Source organism: Antechinus flavipes, chromosome 5 (assembly GCF_016432865.1).
Source record: "Antechinus flavipes isolate AdamAnt ecotype Samford, QLD, Australia chromosome 5, AdamAnt_v2, whole genome shotgun sequence".
NCBI lineage: Eukaryota > Metazoa > Chordata > Mammalia > Dasyuromorphia > Dasyuridae > Antechinus > Antechinus flavipes.
Genome location: NC_067402.1, coordinates 236889708 through 236898097, shown reverse-complemented (window position 1 = coordinate 236898097; position 8390 = coordinate 236889708).

Genomic DNA, 8390 nt, shown 5'->3' with positions numbered 1-8390 from the left:
CCCACAGTGACTCAGCACGCTTTGGGATCTCAGAGCGCATGCGCAACACAGTCGGGCTAGTGCCTCACTGCTGCCCCCTGCAGTCTGTAGAGGAAGCTCGATAACACACCCAGCCCCCCCCCCCCCCCAAAGAAAGACTCCAGTTTTTTCTGTTTTTCTTTGGTAGTTTGTCTTTGATTATTAGACAGAATGAGCAAGAAGCTGAAGAGGACTTTAACCCTTGACAGCTTCTATACAGATAGAGAGCAGACTCTAAATCCTGAGGAGACTAAAAACAGACAGTCCCCAGGTGAATCCCCAAAGGAGGAGATCATCTGTTCCTCAGCACAGATGGACCTCATAGAAGTGATTAAAAAGGCTCTCACAAGGGAGCTAGAAGAAAAATGGGGAAAGCAGAGTGAGGCTTGGCAAAAGGAGAGGGAAGCTTGGGAAAAGGAGAGGGAGGCTTGGCAAAAGAGCCTGGAGAAAGTTAAAGAGAGAGTGGATAAAGAAGTAAAATCCTTGAAAAATAGGATTAGTGAACTGGAAACAGAAAACAGCTCTCTAAAAAACAAAATTGGCGAAATGGAAAAAAATTCCACAGAACAAAAGAACTCAATTGGACAATTAGATAAAGATCTTTAAAAAGTGAGTGAAGAAAATACTTCACTGAAAATCAGAATTGAACAAGTGGAATTGAATGACTCGAGGAGACAAGAAGAATTAGTCAAGCAAATCCAAAAAAATCAAACAATGGAGAAAAATGTGAAATACCTTCTGGGGAAGACAACAGACCTGGAAAACAGATCCAGGAGAGACAATCTGAGAATCATTGGACTTCCAGAAAAACATGATGAAAAAAAGAGCCTGGACACTATTTTCCAGGAAATTATCAAAGAGAACTGCCCAGAAGTCATAGGAACAGAGGAAAAAATAAACATTGAAAGGATTCATCGATCACCCACTGAAAGGGATCCTAAAATCAAAACACCAAGGAATATAGTGGCCAAATGCCAGAACCCTCAGATGAAGGAAAAAATATTGCAAGCGGCTAGAAAAACCCAATTCAAGTATCAAGGAGCCACAATAAGGATCACCCAGGATCTGGCAGCATCCACATTAAAAGATCGAAGGGCCTGGAATATGATATTCCGAAAGGCTAAGGAACTTGGTATGCAACCAAAAATAACTTACCCAGCAAGAATGAGCATCTTTTTCCAGGGAAGAAGATGGACATTCAACGAAGTAAGCGAATTTCATCTATTTCTGATGAAAAAACCAGAACTTAACAAAAAGTTTGATCTACAAATATAGAACTCAAGAGAAATCTAAAAAGGTAAAGATTAATCTTGGGAACTATATTTTGACTATATAGATGTATAAAGAATACATGTATACCTTGTTCTAGAAATTGATGTGGAAAGGACATTGTACCAGAAAAAGGGTAAAGTGGGGGTAGTACATCTCATGAAGAGGCATAGGAAACCTATTATATCTGAGAGAAAGAATGGAGGGGGATGAATATAGTGGGTATCTTGCTGCCTTCAGAATTGGCTTTAAGTGAAAAATCTTAAGACATATTCAATTTATGGTGAAACTTCTCCCATCTCATTGAAAAGTGAGAAGGGAAAAGTGAAAAGGGAAGGAATAAGCTAAGCGGAAGGGAATACGGGAACTGGGAGGGAAAGGGGTAAGATAGGGGGAGGAACTCTAAGGCGGGGGGAGGGATACTAAAAAGGGAGGGCTGTGAGAAGCAAGTGCTGCTCACAAGCTTAATACTGGGAAGGGGGGAAAGGGGAAAGAAGGGAGAAAAGCATAAACTGGGGTTAACAAGATGGCAAGTAATACAGAATTGGTCATTCTAACCATAAACGTGAACGGGGTAAATTCCCCCATAAAGAGGAAGCGGTTAGCAGAATGGATTAAAAGCCAGAATCCTACAATATGTTGTTTACAGGAAACACACCTGAAGCGGGGAGATACATGCAGGTTAAAGGTAAAAGGTTGGAGCAAAATCTACTATGCTTCAGGTGAAGTCAAAAAAGCAGGGGTAGCCATCCTGATCTCAGATCAAGCTAAAGCAAAATTTGATCTAATTAAAAGAGATAAGGAAGGGCACTATATCTTGCTAAAGGGTAGCATGGATAATGAAGCACTATCTATATTAAACATATATGCACCAAGTGGGGTAGCATCTAAATTCTTAAAAGAGAAACTAAGAGAGCTGCAAGAAGAAATAGACAGTAAAACTATAATAGTGGGAGATCTTAACCTTGCACTCTCAGAATTAGATAAATCAAACCACAAAATAAATAAGAAAGAAGTCAAAGAGGTAAATAGAATACTAGAAAAGTTAGATATGATAGATCTCTGGAGAAAATGTAATGGAGACAGAAAGGAATACACTTTCTTTTCAGCAGTTCATGGAACCTATACAAAAATTGACCATATGTTAGGACATAAAAACCTCAAACTCAAATGTAGTAAGGCAGAAATAGTAAATGCATCCTTTTCAGACCACGATGCAATGAAAATTACATTCAACAAAAAACCAGGGGGAAGTAGACCAAAAAATAATTGGAAACTAAATAATCTCATACTAAAGAATGATTGGGTGAAACAGCAAATCATAGACATAATTAATAACTTCACCCAAGAAAACGATAATAATGAGACATCATACCAAAATGTATGGGATGCAGCCAAAGCGGTAATAAGGGGAAATTTCATATCCTTAGAAGCCTATTTGTATAAAATAGAGAAAGAGAAGCTCAATGAATTGGGTTTGTAATTAAAAATGCTAGAAAAGGAACAAATTAAAAACCCCCAGTCAAACACTAAACTTGAAATTCTAAAAATAAAAGGTGAGATCAATAAAATTGAAAGTAAAAAAACTATTGAATTGATTAATAAAACTAAGAGTTGGTTCTATGAAAAAACCAACAAAATAGACAAACCCTTAGTAAATCTGATTAAAAAAAGGAAAGAGGAAAATCAAATTGTTAGTCTTAAAAATGAAAAGGGAGAACTCACCACTAACGAAGAGGAAATTAGAGCAATAATTAGGAGTTACTTTGCCCAACTTTATGCCAATAAATTCGACAACTTAAATGAAATAGAAAAATACCTCCAAAAATACAGCTTGCCCAAACTAACAGAGGAAGAAGTAAATATCCTAAACAGTCCCATCTCAGAAAAAGAAATAGAACAAACTATCAATCAACTCCCTAAGAAAAAATCCCCAGGACCAGATGGATTTACATGTGAATTCTACCAAACATTTAAAGAACAATTAACTCCAATGTTATATAAACTATTTGAAAAAATAGGGATTGAAGGAGTCCTACCAAACTCCTTTTATGACACAGACATGGTACTGATACCTAAACCAGGTAGGCTAAAAACAGAGAAAGAAAATTATAGACCAATCTCCCTAATGAATATTGATGCTAAAATCTTAAATAAAATATTAGCAAAAAGATTACAGAAAATCGTCACCAGGATAATACACTATGACCAAGTAGGATTTATACCAGGAATGCAGGGCTGGTTCAATATTAGGAAAACTATTAGCATAATTGACTATATCAATAACCAAACAAACAAAAACCATATGATCATCTCAATAGATGCAGAAAAAGCATTTGATAAAATCCAACATCCATTCCTAATAAAAACACTTGAGAGCATAGGAATAAATGGACTTTTCCTTAAAATAGTCAGGAGCATATATTTAAAACCATCAGTAAGCATCATATGCAATGGGGAAAAACTAGAACCTTTCCCAGTAAGATCTGGAGCGAAGCAAGGTTGCCCACTATCACCATTATTATTTAATATCGTATTAGAAACACTAGCCTCGGCAATAAGAGTCGAGAAAGATATTAAAGGAATTAGAGTAGGCAATGAGGAAACCAAACTATCACTCTTTGCAGATGATATGATGGTATACCTAGAGAACCCCAGAGATTCTACCAAAAAGCTATTGGAAATAATTCATAATTTTAGCAAAGTAGCTGGCTACAAAATAAATCCCCATAAATCCTCAGCATTTTTATACATCACCAACAAAACCCAACAGCAAGAGATACAAAGAAAAATTCCATTCAGAATAACTGTTGATACCATAAAATATTTGGGAATCTATCTACCAAAGGAAAGTCAGGAATTATATGAGCAAAATTATAAAAAAGTCTCCACACAAATAAAGTCAGACTTAAATAATTGGAAAAATATTAAGTGCTCTTGGATCGGCCGAGCGAACATAATAAAGATGACAATACTCCCTAAACTAATCTATTTATTTAGTGCTATACCAATCAGACTTCCAAGAAAATATTTTATTGATCTAGAAAAAATAACAACAAAATTCATATGGAACAATAAAAAGTCGAGAATCTCAAGGGAATTAATGAAAAAAAAATCAAATGAAGGTGGCCTAGCTGTACCTGATCTAAAATTATATTATAAAGCAGCAGTCACCAAAACCATTTGGTATTGGCTAAGAAATAGATTAGTGGATCAGTGGAAAAGGCTAGGCTCACAAGACAGAATAATCAATTATAGCAATCTAGTGTTTGACAAACCCAAAGCCCCTAACTTCTGGGAAAAGAATTCATTATTTGATAAAAACTGCTGGGATAATTGGAAATTAGTATGGCAGAAATTAGGCATGGACCCACACTTAACACCATATACCAAGATAAGATCAAAATGGGTCTATGACCTAGACATAAAGAACGAGATTATAAATAAATTAGAGGAACATAGAATAGTTTATCTCTCAGACTTGTGGAGGAGAAAGAAATTTGTGACCAAAGATGAACTAGAGACCATTACTGATCACAAAATAGAAAATTTCGATTACATCAAATTAAAAAGCCTTTGTACAAATAAAACTAATGCAAACAAGATTAGAAGGGAAGCAACAAACTGGGAAAACATTTTCACAGTTAAAGGTTCTGATAAAGGCCTCATTTCCAAAATATATAGAGAACTGACTCAAATTTATAAGAAATCAAGCCATTCTCCAATTGATAAATGGTCAAAGGATATGAACAGACAATTTTCAGAGGATGAAATTGAAACTATTACCACTCATATGAAAGAGTGTTCCAAATCATTATTGATCAGAGAAATGCAAATTAAGACAACTCTGAGATACCACTACACACCTGTCAGATTGGCTAAGATGACAGGAAAAAATAATGATGAATGTTGGAGGGGATGCGGGAAAACTGGGACACTAATGCATTGTTGGTGGAGCTGTGAACGAATCCAACCATTCTGGAGAGCAATCTGGAATTATGCCCAAAAAATTATCAAACTGTGCATACCCTTTGATCCAGCAGTGTTTCTATTGGGCTTATATCCCAAAGAAATACTAAAGAAGGGAAAGGGACCTGTATGTGCCAAAATGTTTGTAGCAGCCCTGTTTGTAGTGGCCAGAAACTGGAAAATGAATGGATACCCATCAATTGGAGAATGGCTGGGTAAATTGTGGTATATGAATGTTATGGAATATTATTGTTCTGTAAGAAATGACCAGCAGGATGAATACAGAGAGGACTGACGAGACTTACATGAACTGATGCTAAGTGAAATGAGCAGAACCAGGAGATCATTATACACTTCTACAACAATATTGTATGAGAACATATTTTGATGGAAGTGGATTTCTTTGACAAAGAGACCTGAGTTTCAATTGATAAATGACGGACAAAAGCAGCTACACCCAAAGAAAGAACACTGGGAAACGAATGTGAACTATCTACATTTTTGTTTTTCTTCCCGGGTCATTTATACCTTCTGAATCCAATTCTCCCTATGCAACAAGAGAACTGTTCGGTTCTGCAAACATATATTGTATCTAGGATATACTGCAACATATCCAACATATAAAGGACTGCTTGCCATCTAGGGGAGGGGGTGGAGGGAGGGAGGGGAAAAAAAAAATCGGAACAGAAACGAGTGTCAATATAAAGTAATTATTAAATAAAAAATTTAAAAAAAAACAATCTTTGCACATATTTTGAAAAATAAAAAGCTATTATTTTTTAAAAATTAATATTGAATTTTAATAAGTAGATCAACTATATTCTGTAAGGAACTAAAGTTCCATGAATAAGTAGACCATTAGGTCTTTTAGATGGTCACTTGTAAATCTTTTCTAAAAAAAGATTTCTTTTTATGTTGGTTTTCATAGAGACAACTGAAGTAAATACAACAATGCATATGAAGTCAAAAAGATTTGAGTTCAAACCATGCTTTAGATACTTTGGCTGAAATATAACAAGCAGAGTATTATTTTTTAAAAAAAAGAGTATGTTGGCATGATAATGATAAACAAATACTTGATCTTCCTTCCTTCTCTCTGCCATTTGGCTCCATCCCCTGTAACAAATTTTTAAAGCTGGGTTTGATTTTGTTGTTTCACAAAAATGGTTATTCTCTTTCAGTAAATGTTTTTCCAAAGAAATTCTATCTTCCAGTTGCAGAATTGAGTTTTCACAGAGCCCAAAGGCTAAAAACTCCACAGTTTAGACAAATACAATGTATTGAATTCAGTGAAAGAAATCAAGACTTAATGAAACACAATCTGTTCCATTTAATGATTTATCTTCTAAGAATAGACATCTTGTAGCAGTGATATTCACCAATATCAACTGAAATACTATTGAAACAAGGTAGGATTATTTATACTATTCTTACTTCTAACACTATCCTCAAACATCAAGTTTCTCCTCAGACAACTGCAAATACAACATTTGAATTCAATGTTTTTTTTTTTACTTTATTCTGGCTGGAATATGCTTATCCTCTTAAATAACATGTTTTTTTCTTAAAACCTTTTTATTTGCTTTCAGTCTTTTAGAAGAAAGAACTTTGAATGTTCGAGTTTGGAATTTTGGGCTTTCTATACCTTTTTTTTTTTAAGTTTTGTAGGAGGGGATCCTTATGATACACAGGGAGAAAGCTAGGTGATGTTTAAAAAAATCAATAAAAAATTATTTTTAAAAAATAAAATAGTCTCCTATTTTTTTGTTGGGTATACATTGTTCATCTTTTTCTCGATCATTTTCTACTACTAAAATGAAAACACTGATCTTCTTGACTTAAAAATAAACAAAATTTTGTTTAATTTTGATTGGTAAAGACAATGACAACACTTTATTTCCAAATAATTTTAATCATAGTCTTATAATTGTGTCAACTAAATCAATTAGCACATGATATTTAATCTTGATCATTATGATATTACACATATATCCATTGTCCTGTAAATTCCATGAGGGCAAAGACCATAAGTTCTGTAAGTCATATGTCTTTATTAGAGACAGACACTTTCTGCTGACACTTTTACTTAAACTTCTACCCCCTTTGCTATTATTTAACCTAACACCTTTTCCAAGAATCCCTCCTTTACCCTCTCCTGTGAACCATTCCTCCCTCTCTTTTCTTCTCTCTTTCCAATGATCTATGTAAGTTCTAGTTTTCTTTTTTTTTCAAAATGTAAAATGTTTTATTACTTCATTATATTTTAAATATACATAATCGAACACAGTCAATAATGACATATGAATTATAGATAGATATGGATATAAATATGAACATGAATAGATAGGGATATAGACACAGATATTATTCAAAGCCTCTTTGGAAATGACAATTCCACTCATGCTTCTTTACAGTAGACATAAGAAATGAAGATATTCAGCTCCAAGCCAGGAAAAACTACTCAATTATCAGAAGAAATGTAATCAAATGGTTGCTATAAGGAGACAAGAATCATTGAAGTCCCTAATATGGATGTGTTCTCATACATAAAGGCACAGTTTTTTTTTAATATTTTATTTTATTTTATTTTATAATAACTTTATATTGACAGAATCCATGCCAGGGTAATTTTTTTTACAACATTATCCCTTGCACTCACTTCTGTTCTGATTTTTCCCCTCCCTCCCTCCACCCCCTCCCCTAGATGGCAAGCAGTCCTATATATGGTAGATATGTTGCAGTATATCCTAGATACAATATATGTTTGCAGAACCGAACAGTTCTCTTGTTGCACAGAGAGAATTGGATTCAGAAGGTAAAAATAACCTGGGAAGAAAAACAAAAATGCAAATAGTTCACATTTGTTTTCCAGTATTCTTTCTTTGGGTGTAGCTGCTTCTGTCCATCATTTATCAATTGAAACTGAGGTAGGTCTCTTTGTCAAAGAAATCCACTTCCATCAGAATACATCCTCATACAGTATCGTTGTTGAAGTATATAATGATCTCCTGGTTCTGCTCAGTTCACTTAGCGTCAGTTCATGTAAGTCTCTCCAAGCCTCACTGTATTCATCCTGTTGGTCATTTCTTACAGAACAATAATATTCCATAACATTCATATACCACAATTTACCC